We start from the raw sequence: 12,178 nt of genomic DNA, 5'->3' as shown, positions 1-12,178 counted from the left end.
ACGTAGTCATTATAATTAACACCCTTCTATAATTAAAAAGAATCACAAGCAAAGAAGAAATAATACAATAATCAAATTATATCATAAGAGATTTTGAACATATCTACTTATAAAAGTGTCCTCATTAAATCACACCTCTGTCCCACTTGTACCTTTTCCGAAATAAGATTTGGACTATAACTACAAGTACCTACCTTTAACATCCAGGAAATCAGCATCTTCGTAAGAAAAAACTCCATTCCCAATATAACCATTCAAAACACACTTGTAATTCCCGCCGTCGTTACAGGTCACGTTGTTAGCGTTTACGGAAACATTCAAATATGCTGATGTGAGGTCACTTACATCCCCGAAAGCAGCAGCCCTCGCTTCAAAGTCTTCGTCAAACCACGTGATCGTACTCTGATTGGTTGCTTTGTCGAAAGTCAGTGACAGAACAGCGGTGTCGTTTATGACAGACGAGTTGCGATACAATCGTATTTCAGGGTCGCGTAACAGACCGATTCCTGCAGCCGTTTGGGAGCATCTTATAAGCAAGTCATCAACACCAGCATATATCTCTTCTGGTACACGTGAACGTATTGCAATGTCCACTGAAAACATACCCAAGACCTTGTAATTTAAACAGTACCATTTACCTTGGGTCAACTAAACAGTTGTTATTTTAAGATTGGATTAGATATTGATTGCTGTATAATAATGATAGAGATGAATAAGATGTACTTCAAACCTATAAGCTTAATGTATTATTTATCTTCCCCCATGACAGTAATACACAACCTTCTCTGTATATAGTTACATCCATCCCTTGTCACAAACCAAGACAAAGTGAAGTCTATGGGGATATGACTGACAACCAAAACGTGACCATTATGACGTTAATAATGCTGACATGAGAACGTCATCTATTACCGTCAAAATCACTTTTCTTGGTCTAACTTACTTACACAATGCTAATGCAGAATCTCCAAAAATGCTTTAATACTGTACATATAAGTGGTTCGCATTATGAGATGATTGTCTGAAAAGCTCTCTCTCTAGCATCTACATAGACCATAGATTCCATAGGAAAACGGTTAAATGCTTAAATTGTGCATATGTTTTGTGAGTGCCGTCGAGATTTTGGGGGACTGTGATATATGAATTATCGTTCTCTTCTGTTGACAATAGATCATGCCGACTACATATGGCATTATCTGATGTCACCGTGTCCGCAAACCGATATCCTCATACTGACAGCGAGCAAACCAATCACTACATTAATGATAGTGAAGCCTTTGTAGCAGCAATTACTACTATATTCAGATGTTCTTGGTTATGAAACAGATCGTTTTTCTTTACATGTACAACGTTACAAGAGACGGTAGAAAAAGAGAAAAATGCAAAACCTTTATCGGAAATTTCATCGAAATTTGCGGCCAGGGGACAGAATCCAGAGCCTTTCTAACAGGGTGAGTGCTTAACTCGTGGTCAAAAGGCGGGCAGCAATGGGGTGGAGGGCGGGCTAGTGTGGTAATACCGGTACATGACATGATATTCAGAGACACGGCTCTTCCAATTACAGGGAGATGAGAATGAGATTAGGTTTTGATATAAGCATATGTGGGGTATATTGTTCGTCACAGCATCCTTCTTCCTTTAACATTTATAGATAGACGTCTAAAATGATATATGGACATTGGTGTTCTTCCCTATAAACTTACATAATTCTTGGATCACTGTGTTTCCAAACAGGTGTCATTGATTCATGATATTTCAGCGCTAGTGACTATAAAAATCGATTTATTTACCTGCATAAATGGATACTTCTGACGCCAAGATGCCATCACCACATACTTCGCCACCAATTTCACACATAAACGTCGTTTCTATGTCCCCTGAGGTAACGTCATATGTAAGTGTACTGTTCATAAAATTTTGACAGGCATCGGCAAAATTCACATCCGATGTAATGACGTCATCATTGTGTGGGTAGTTTAAAAATATACCTCCATATTTTCTTATGCACCACCTCATTGACTGTGCAGGACGTCCAACAGTCCCATTACAAACAATAGTGATTGTCTCCCCTACCTGAACAGCACCCCCTGGCGGTACAGAGTCTCCAGCGCTGTCCTGGATCCTTAGCGGACTTATATCCTCTGGCAATGCTGACAAGACACAAACATCCTACATTGACCGGAAATACTCTATTACTGTATTAAATTGATATATATTGAAACTGAAATTGTTTCTCTACAATGGAGGCAATACAGCATCATTTTGGACAGCTAATACAAGTACTGCTACAGAGGAATAAATCAATGTATACATGTAAAACGCTTTCAGAAGTAAAATAATACCATAATGCGATGTCCGACAAACATTATGTTTGCTGATATTGTTATCTAACTATATTGCAATGTTTAAACACTTACTTTCTGAATATATTGAGATATCCATATAGTCATTGACAACAGTCTCAGCTACGCTGGTTGCAGTCAGTTGGCACCTGTAGGCGGCGATATCGCTACACTCACTCGCGTTGGCAGGGATAGTGAGCTTGATAAAAGCACTAGAGGGCATTGTGATATCTGCTGTCAGTAGTGACCTCCCCTCCAAGGAATTGTCCCACCATTCAATTGCGGTATTACCATTCTCTAGAACAGCAGACACGACGCTGGTATTATCACGGAAAATTTCCATTCGGTCCACGGATTTCAAACCTTCTCCTGTGGTGGCCTGGTAGCAGAAAACCTCTACATCATCTTGTCGTAACGTGATATTTGTTGTTGCATTCATGTTCACCCGACCAAATACTGAAAACAGAAGACTGCAATGCAAGTAAACTAATCTGAACTATCAGAACTATCATGTATTTAATATAAACATGACATAGATATTTCGTACTTTATTTACACGTGATTTGTGTAGACCATTTTCGTTTTTCACACCAGAGAACTGGATTTGATTCCTGTTCGGAGCACTCAATAGAAACGTGTATTTTCCCCCGTCCTGTTCAATATACCGATAGTGAATTATCACTTTCTTTAGATTTACTTTAGATATAATCACTTAAGAATGCGAGAAGAGAATGTTTACTAAATTTAACCGGATTCAGATTTCACAGATATCGTATGGTAGATGTTGTAAATAGTCTGCCTGTGAGTTTGCTTTTCATGTTGATCAATATGTAATTCTTTATGAACGGCTTTTAGTTTCATGATTGTCGATTTTTTCTAAACATAATAATAATAGCGATTTGATCTGCCCCTACTTTACTCTCAACCTATAATGATTTGGACAAGATCCAGAAATTAAAACACCATACGTGAACACTTAAAAATTACTGTTGATGTACAGACGGAGGGAACAAATGTCATCAGAACATTACTTATAGTGGAATGTCCTCGTAACCTACAAAACTTGTGTGATACTTATAGTGGAATGTCCTCGTAACCTGCGAAACTTGTGATACTTATAGTGGAATGTCCTCGAGTGGAATGTCCTCGTAACCTGCGAAACTTGTGATACTTATAATGGAATGTCCTCGAGTGGAATGTCCTCGTAACCTGCGAAACTTGTGATACGTATAATGGAATGTCCTCGAGTGGAATGTCCTCGTAACCTGCGAAACTTGTGATACTTATAATGGAATGTCCTCGAGTGGAATGTCCTCGTAACCTGCGAAACTTGTGTGATACTTATAGTGGAATGTCCTCGTAACATGCAAAACTTGTGATACTTATAGTGGAATGTCCTCGTAACATGCAAAACTTGTGTGATACTTATAGTGGAATGTCCTCGTAACCTGCAAAACTTGTGTGATACTTATAGTGGAATGTCCTCGTAACATGCAAAACTTGTGATACTTATAGTGGAATGTCCTCGTAGCCTGCGAAACCTGTGAACGTTTTCATATGCAAGTGAATAAACATGACAGATATAACAAAAATAGACATACCGACATCAAATGAATAGGATGCGTTGAGTTGATTTGTCACACAATCTGAGACGTTTGTAACCTCACACATGATTTGAGTTCCCATGTCAACTTCTGTCACGTGGTACACCAGGGTGCTCTCCTGTCGGTTCTGACACGCCCCGTCCGCCATAACTCCTGACGTACTTATCTGATCGGCGTTTGGGAAGGGTGATAGATCTGACATGTTCGATGTTTTTGCACACCAGTGCATGTCGAGTGGTGGAAGGCCAATTGTAGCATTGCATGTGACCACAAGTACAGAGTTGTAATCGTAACGGCCAGTAGCGGAACTGAAACCACTCTGAAGGACCACGTCAAGTCCATAGATCTGGTCCGCCTTACCTGTCAACATAATGCATAACGTATTGTGTATTTTAAAATATCTAAGAGTCGGTTATCTTCATTGAGATAGCACTATAGAAACGGACATAGATGTAAAAAGGTAATATCAACAGTTAGGAAGAAGAAATCTCGCCAGAAATAATCTAAATATGCGTCAATGTTCTGAGATCAAACAGCAATCACACATTAGATTATATACAAGGTAATTTACGAACGGTCCTGTATGCACGTTAAACTTTATGAATACCGAATATCAAATGTTTGCAAGGGAAAAAAAGAGAGATTAAATTCAGAAAGAAATTGTTTAATTCCTTATATTACCTTACATTTGAATGTATCCTTAAGAACATTAAATGTAAGATATATCTACCTAGACCAGTAACGCTGAAATCCAGCAGACGAGAAGATGGGGCGCCAAAGTTGGTACCCGAAATCTCACACCGATAGTTTGCGGCGTCCTCACAGAGTGTAGTATTAGCTGGTATAATCAACCGCAAGAAACTGTCAACCGTGGGACTGAGAGCACCAGTTGCCTCTCCCCTCTCTTTAACTGACAAATCACTCCATTGAAACTCCTCTTTCAGAAATGTAAGGTCGAGGTACATAAACACGAGCTCGGATAAAGGAGAGCCTATCGTCCCTCTTGTGTCTTTGTAGAGCTGTATTCGTGTTATACTCTGTATGGTCCAGGACGGATTAGGCCTACATGTGATATCCAGGTCTTCGTATCCAATTACGACAGATGGCATGGTCTGGATGATGACATCAGTCTGGCACTGGGCTGAAATATAGAAAAAAAATGTGCATACCATGTATTAATATTGGTTTATGATTTCCTTTTAACATTTTAGTACCGGACAACAAACTCCACCTCGTTACATTATACTGACAACGAACGAACAAACCAGTCGTCCCACATCATATATTCTGAGCGCTAAGTAGAAGTAGAAACTAACACTTATAAAGACTATAGTGTGTCTCGGCCAAGGAACAGAACCCAGAGCCTAGCTCACAATGGCGAACGCTAATCTGAAGGCCAATACTGGGCGGTGTGATGGGAGACATTAGGAAGAAAATAAGTCAATTGGAAAGAAGATAGAATATCCTAAATTTAGTTACATCATGCAATAGAGGCAGAAGGTACAATTCTAATGCCCTATCTGCAGGAATGTCAACACCAAGCGGGGTGAAAACTAGATCTTCATTGGGATATGAACTCAAATCCCTCTAATCATGCTCTGACTTTGTAAACATTTATCTGCGACCTTATTACCTGAGAAGTGTTATTTGAGGAGCTTTTTTACTTTGTTGGTCCCCAAAAAAGTTTATAGTCGCCGACGGCGATGTCTTATGAGAGAAACATCGCTAGTGTCTAGAGGCATAAATATAAAGTATTACTGAAGAAACGAAGTTTAGTTAAGTTTAGTTCATCAGCTTATCAGCTGTAAAGGTTGTCTTAGCTGCTGTTTGATGGAATAACAGGATTTCCTACACAGTACTATGCTTAACCTTTCTTATACTGTCTTTTATCTATAAAAGGATGTCGGCGAAATCCATTAGTACTGTAAGTAAGTTATTTCCGTGCATTTTTTTGTTTGTTTTTTGTAATAATATCATTTAAGTCATCGATGTCATTTGGTTGCTTTCATCTAATAACGGGTGAAGTTGGGGTATTATTCATTTGAAGTTCTAGTTGTTTTTGCTTAACGAGGGTTATCAAAGACTATCCAATGTTTCTTTAAAAATAATAACGAAAAAGAATTTAGTCGTATCTTACATACAATGCAATGGCTGAAACAGGTACACTGTTATCTTCCCAGTTATAGGACAATTTACGCTAAGGGTACAAGTAAAGGTCTAAAGTGATGGTTGTCACTTCAAATACAAGTGCACTTGATCTACAGTATGTGTTTCTGGCAGCTCGAGTCCAAATACATGTAAACTAGGTGAGAAGTTAAACACGTACTGGGGTGATGTGGCATTAACTACCACCAGTATTGTCGTGAGTGTTTACTGAGTGATTAGTAATCAATATTTAATGACAGAATTTTATTGTATTATTATATTTATTCCTGACTGTCCTACTGTTTGTATACACTAGATCACCTCTCTGTCACTAAATCATTCGGTTATGTCGTCCTTGTGAGAATTCTAATCATTTGAAGGTTCATCAAATCACAAAATATTTACAATCACATAAAGCGACATAAAATGGCAGAATTTTGGGCAATCAATGGTTATTTAAAGTGGCTTGGAACGCCCTATAAATTGCTGGAGTCATATAAGGACGCTTTCCCTGTGTGCGTGACGGAATGATCGCACATGTATGATGACTTCAGATGGTGAAATGATAAAAATCTAACTGGATTTAATTGTTGAAATATTTGTTAATAGAACAGCAGGATATTCATAAAACTATTCCATCATTCAGCATTAACTCGATAATTCGAAAAAACATCGGTTGGTTGGTAGGTAAATTACGTCTGATTTAACAGTAACGGTCATGTTATATATGTGGTGAGTACAGGTGTCTGATACAAACTGCAAAAGATATCGAACAACACTTTCCACCCTGTCACAATATACTAGCAACGGGCAAACCAGTCGTCCCGTTCTCCTACTGTGCTTCAAATGTGCAGCAGAAGACAGAGGTATTCAATAACGTCATTTCAGCGGGGGTATACCCGCACAATATCTCTCTTGGAAGAACCCAGACGGGTACCGAAAATAACGGATTTCTTACAATTCACTTGTTTTATTAATTTTTTTTTCTTAATAGCCAATAGAAATATAAAATAGAATATAAAATCAACACATAATTATATCAGCCATGCCACTATACACTTATAACCTGCTTCACCTGGCAGTGTTTTGATGTAATTTACTCACCAAAATAATAGAATTTAAAAAATGGTGATAAATTAAAAAGCGTACTCTTAATATTTATATACATTGTAATATTGATCCGAATTTTGTTTTTGTTTAACCACCTTTACTTTTGGTGGCCACATACACTATTTCAAATTAATGGTATCTACACTAGGAACTGCTTTTTGGTAAGAGTATATCTTGGCAGAAGGACAGAACAGCTTACATTTTAACATGGGCAAAATCAGCCAACTTACACCAAGTTAAGGCTATTCTCCTGTCCATATGGTCATAACATCATGATTTTAATAGTTGATTATAAGAGTTCTGAATAGGACTTGCTTGAGACTTATCTATACAAAAATCATTTGCGTCGTGGAAGTTTTTTTTTTTTAACCAGCGAATATTGCCAACCTTACCAGAAGGTTATCAAGTGTGAAAACTCAAAACAGATAAAACGTTCCGTCCATTTTCTTTTCACATAGTTAGGGACAGGTTTTTACACAAATGCACTTGCACAAATCTGTAGTAATTTCAAACTGAAAACATATACACTGTATTTGTAAACTTACTTTTACATTTCTATTTTTCTACATTACGCATATGATATACATTATCTAGGTACAATTTTATTTGAATTCAGTTTAAAATGTCATTTCAGAAATAATAAAGAGATAAATAATTTCCAATGCACATGTGACCTATTCCGATTATTGTTTTATTTGAAAAGCTATTTTACTCCTTGAACTTAAATTTAGTGTGACTTCAACATCTAATCTATTATCATAATCGGAGCTGTTAAATTTTTTACTTTTTTTTGTAATTTACTTTCGAAAATGTGAGGGTATGTTTTAGCTACAGTATGTAATTTGAAATGGGTGTACTTATTTATTCATGCATTGAGATGAGAAAGGAAATAAAATTTGAATTGCAAATCTTGACACTTAAGTAATTAGAGTGAAGATACACAGCGCAAAATTAATCACACCGCTAACAGTTTGGAAAACATCCACATTTACAGTATATACTTAGGAAATCGAAAATAACGTTTAAACAGACATTTTAAATTGCGTGTTTCTTACCTGACGCCAGCCACCAAAGTAATAGAAGCAAAGATGAATAAGCCATCCGTCTTCCTGAATCAATTTTGTAACGATTGGACGTGTCCACTCTGTGTAAAGCAGTGATTAATACAACATAGAGCTCAACAAGGCAATCACTGTATCAAATTCCATTCGTCCGTCATCCAAAACATGTACAGGTATATTCATGAAACTTTTGCATAAGTGCATCTGTAAAATTTACCATTTTTATTATAGTATAAACACAAGTGTCTACCCGTAATTGACTGTTTCAAGGCGTAAAGTAGCAGATTTATGGGTATAATCATGCCCTTGTGTCCGGCCTAAGTGTGTGTCAAAGTCGGCTACTTAACCCCGTGGAGTAGGCTAGAGGGTATAGCCGGGTTGTCTCAAGCATTTCGAGTAATTACTCTGCTAACAGGTATTCATACTTCTGATTTTATAGACAGTTTTCGTGAGCATATTATTTTCGCATTTGCAGGATATGAACATTTCGGCATGTTTGTGAGATAATGGTTTGAGCACAAAATCTTTTTTTTTCTGTGTTATGTCACCTTATCAAATCGCCGTGCAGGATAATAAGACTCGTTCATATGTGGATATGAAGGATAGGGATATTCCACTCGAGGGTCACAAAATGTAGCAAAACCCGAGGCTTGACTATAATATCCCGCCATTTTGAAATGAATTCGAAGAAATCCACGGTTGAAAGTCAAATTTTCATACATGAAAAATTACGTGATATTTTCAACAAAAATTTCGTTATTCGCATATTTTATAGTAAAAACAGTAGAGTTTGTGAAAATAAATGTTAAAATTTTATCGAGAAAATAGAAATTTTGTTGACGCCATGACGTTAAGGTAGCCATGCAATTGAGCCTCAGGCGTCATGAGCGTTTTGCCAGCCAGTATTACACCCATAGGTATGAAAGAAAAAGTAACCTACTAACTCATGCGATATCTCTTTTTTTCATCATATTGTAATTGTTACAGATTAACCATATCTTTCATCGCCAAAGTGGATGCGTACAAGTTGATTAATTATCACGTCATCATCACCGCCTGTGCTGATGACGTTATCGAAAATGTGTATGGATGACGAACGAACGAGTGCGCTCAAATTTATAGAGAGGACGTGTTTTCATTAATATGAAAGTATTCATCCCAGTTTATAATGTAGGACATTAGAACTGTACATGCTGTTTATTGCATGACCATAAACGTACATTTGGGGTCGCATTTATTCTTTTCTTCCTAACGTTTACCTCGACATCGCCCACTTCTGGAGTTCTTTTGAGTTTAGTGCTCGCTTCTGTGACGAAGACTCATGGACCTGTCCCTTGGTCGAGACATCCAATCGTCTATAAAAGTGACAGTTTCTTCTTCTTTTGAAAGACCCACTACGTTTGTGAAGGGAAAACATGAAAAAATATTCAGGACATCTACATCGATGGACTAAGATGAAGGTACAATACTAGATAAATGCAAAATCCCATGTTTAAATCTTGTTGTTACAACAAGGAAGGGTTATTTTCATTTGTTTGTTTGTATGTTTGATGAAATGAACGCCCTGTTAACAGCATGCAAGGATGGCCTCCCATATATGTAGTGCGTTGTGTGTATGTAGTGCGTGTTTTGGGAGACTGCGGTATGTTCGTGCTGTGTCTTCTTGTATAGTTTCTCTTGTCCATTTCATAGTGCTATATCACTGAAGCGTTTCATCGAAGACACCCAGCGACACACCCCACCCGGTCACTTATACTGACAACTGGCGAACCAGTCCTGCAATGCTGGGCGCTAAGCAGGAGCAGAAACTACAACTTTGACAGACAATGGTGTGCCTCGATCAGGAGGCAGAACCCAGATCTCCTACCTCGCAGCGTCTTCGCTAGCCAAGGCCTCTGATTACGTTACACTCCATGATGCTTATGTTCTTGGAGTGTAACGTAATCAGAAGCCTTGGTTAGTGATGATGACCTCGCAGGGACAGCGCTCAACTGAAATCCAATACTAGTGATGTGCAACTGTCACACGATAGTTAGGAGGAAGCTAGGAAACAGAAAAACTCCCCGAGTTATAAAAAATAGGCCCAGAGGGCCTGTATCGCTCACCTGGTTTGTAATGCCAAGTAATGTTCTGAATACAGGTTCATTGTTTCTTTTCTGAAGGAATTTTAATATTAACCTCTAAATCCCCTATTGGGCCCCACCCCTCCTGCCCCCAGGGGGTCAGAGCCAAAATTTATACAAGTTCTGTTCCCCTTCCCCCAAGGATGTTTATGGCCAAATTTGGTCACAATCCAAGGTTCCCCTTCCCCCAAGGATGTTTGTGGCTAATTTTGGTTACAATCCATGCAGAACTCTAGGACAAGTAGCGATTTAAAGGATTTACCTCTATTTCCCCTATTGGGCCCCGCCCCTCCGGCCCCCGGGAGGTCAGAGCCAAAATTTATACAAGTTCTGTTCCCCCTCCCCCAAGGATGTTTGTGGCCAAATTTGGTTACAATCCATGCAGAACTCTATGACTAGTAGCGATTTATAGGATTTACCTCTATTTCCCCTATTGGGCCCCGCCCCTCCTGCCCCCAGGGGGTCAGAGCCAAAATTTATACAAGTTCTGTTCCCCTTCCCCCAAGGATGTTTGTGGCCAAATTTGGTTACAATCCATGCAGAACTCTATGACTAGTAGCGATTTAAAGGAAATGTTGACGGACGGACGGACGCCGCGCCATGACATAAGCTCACCGGCCCTTCGGGCCAGGTGAGCTAAAAAATAACATTTTATTTATCTATCTAAAATTGTTCTGGAAGTGATGATGTGTATAGTATTAACATTTAACTCCTTAGCTTTCACAGTTACACTTCAAAAAATATGTCGGGTATACTATCTGTGACATTATTTATGTAATTTTAATAACCATAAAATACTTTACTAACCTTTGAGAGCCTTGTAGAAGATTAAAGTACAGTATATTGTATCCTAATTATTTCATGATGGCCGTCATAAACTGGAGTTCCATACTGATGAGAACAACATATATAACACAACGGCAATTACTCCTTTGTTGATATCTCGACAGTATGCTTCAGCGAGAGAGCACAATAAAATGTGCTAGCTGATTGAACCTACAGCAGCCTCCCTAAACACACACGTCCTAAGATGACTTTTGTTCTTGAGGAGGTTAAATAACAAGAGGTCAAATGGGCCTTAAAGTTCATCTGACTGTAAATACAATATGTAGTAGAACTGAAATACGCAGTAAGTTGTATATCCAAGCATGCTACTGGCCCAATAACAGTACCTGGGTCCCTTAGCAATTCAAAATAAGTTGTTTGAAGATTTTAGCCTTTTTAGCCCATGGCCTTGAATGTAGGCTAAGGTCATTCGTTTAAACAAACTTGGTATCATTGCATTCTAGCATGTAGTAGTTTAAATGAACTTGGTAGGCCTTCATGCCTCATTCCAGCATGCTTCAGACCCAATATTATATCTCTTAGTTATTGATAAGAAGTTGTTTAGAGATCTTAGCCTTTATGACCCCTGCGAGCTTGAATGAAGTTCAAAGTCAATCCTTTGAATAAACTTGAAAGCCCTTCATCCCAGCATCCTACAGGGCAACTATGTCTCTAGGCGTCTTAGTTATTCACAGAAAGTCGTTTAAAAGATTTTAGCCTATCTGACCCCTGTGACCTTGTATCGCAGTCAAGATCACTCATATGAACAAACTTGGTAGCACATCATATATCGGTAGTCATTCATCCAAACATATCACAGGCCCGATATCAGGTCTCTTAGTTATTCACAAGGTGTTGTTCAAAGATTAAAGCCATTTTGACCCATATAACCTTGAATGAAAGTCAAGGTTATTTTTAGCCCACCATCATCAGATGGTGGGCTATTCAAATCGCCCTGTGTCCGTGGT

Source organism: Argopecten irradians, chromosome 3, assembly GCF_041381155.1.
Source record: "Argopecten irradians isolate NY chromosome 3, Ai_NY, whole genome shotgun sequence".
NCBI lineage: Eukaryota > Metazoa > Mollusca > Bivalvia > Pectinida > Pectinidae > Argopecten > Argopecten irradians.
This window is presented reverse-complemented; position numbering follows the sequence as displayed.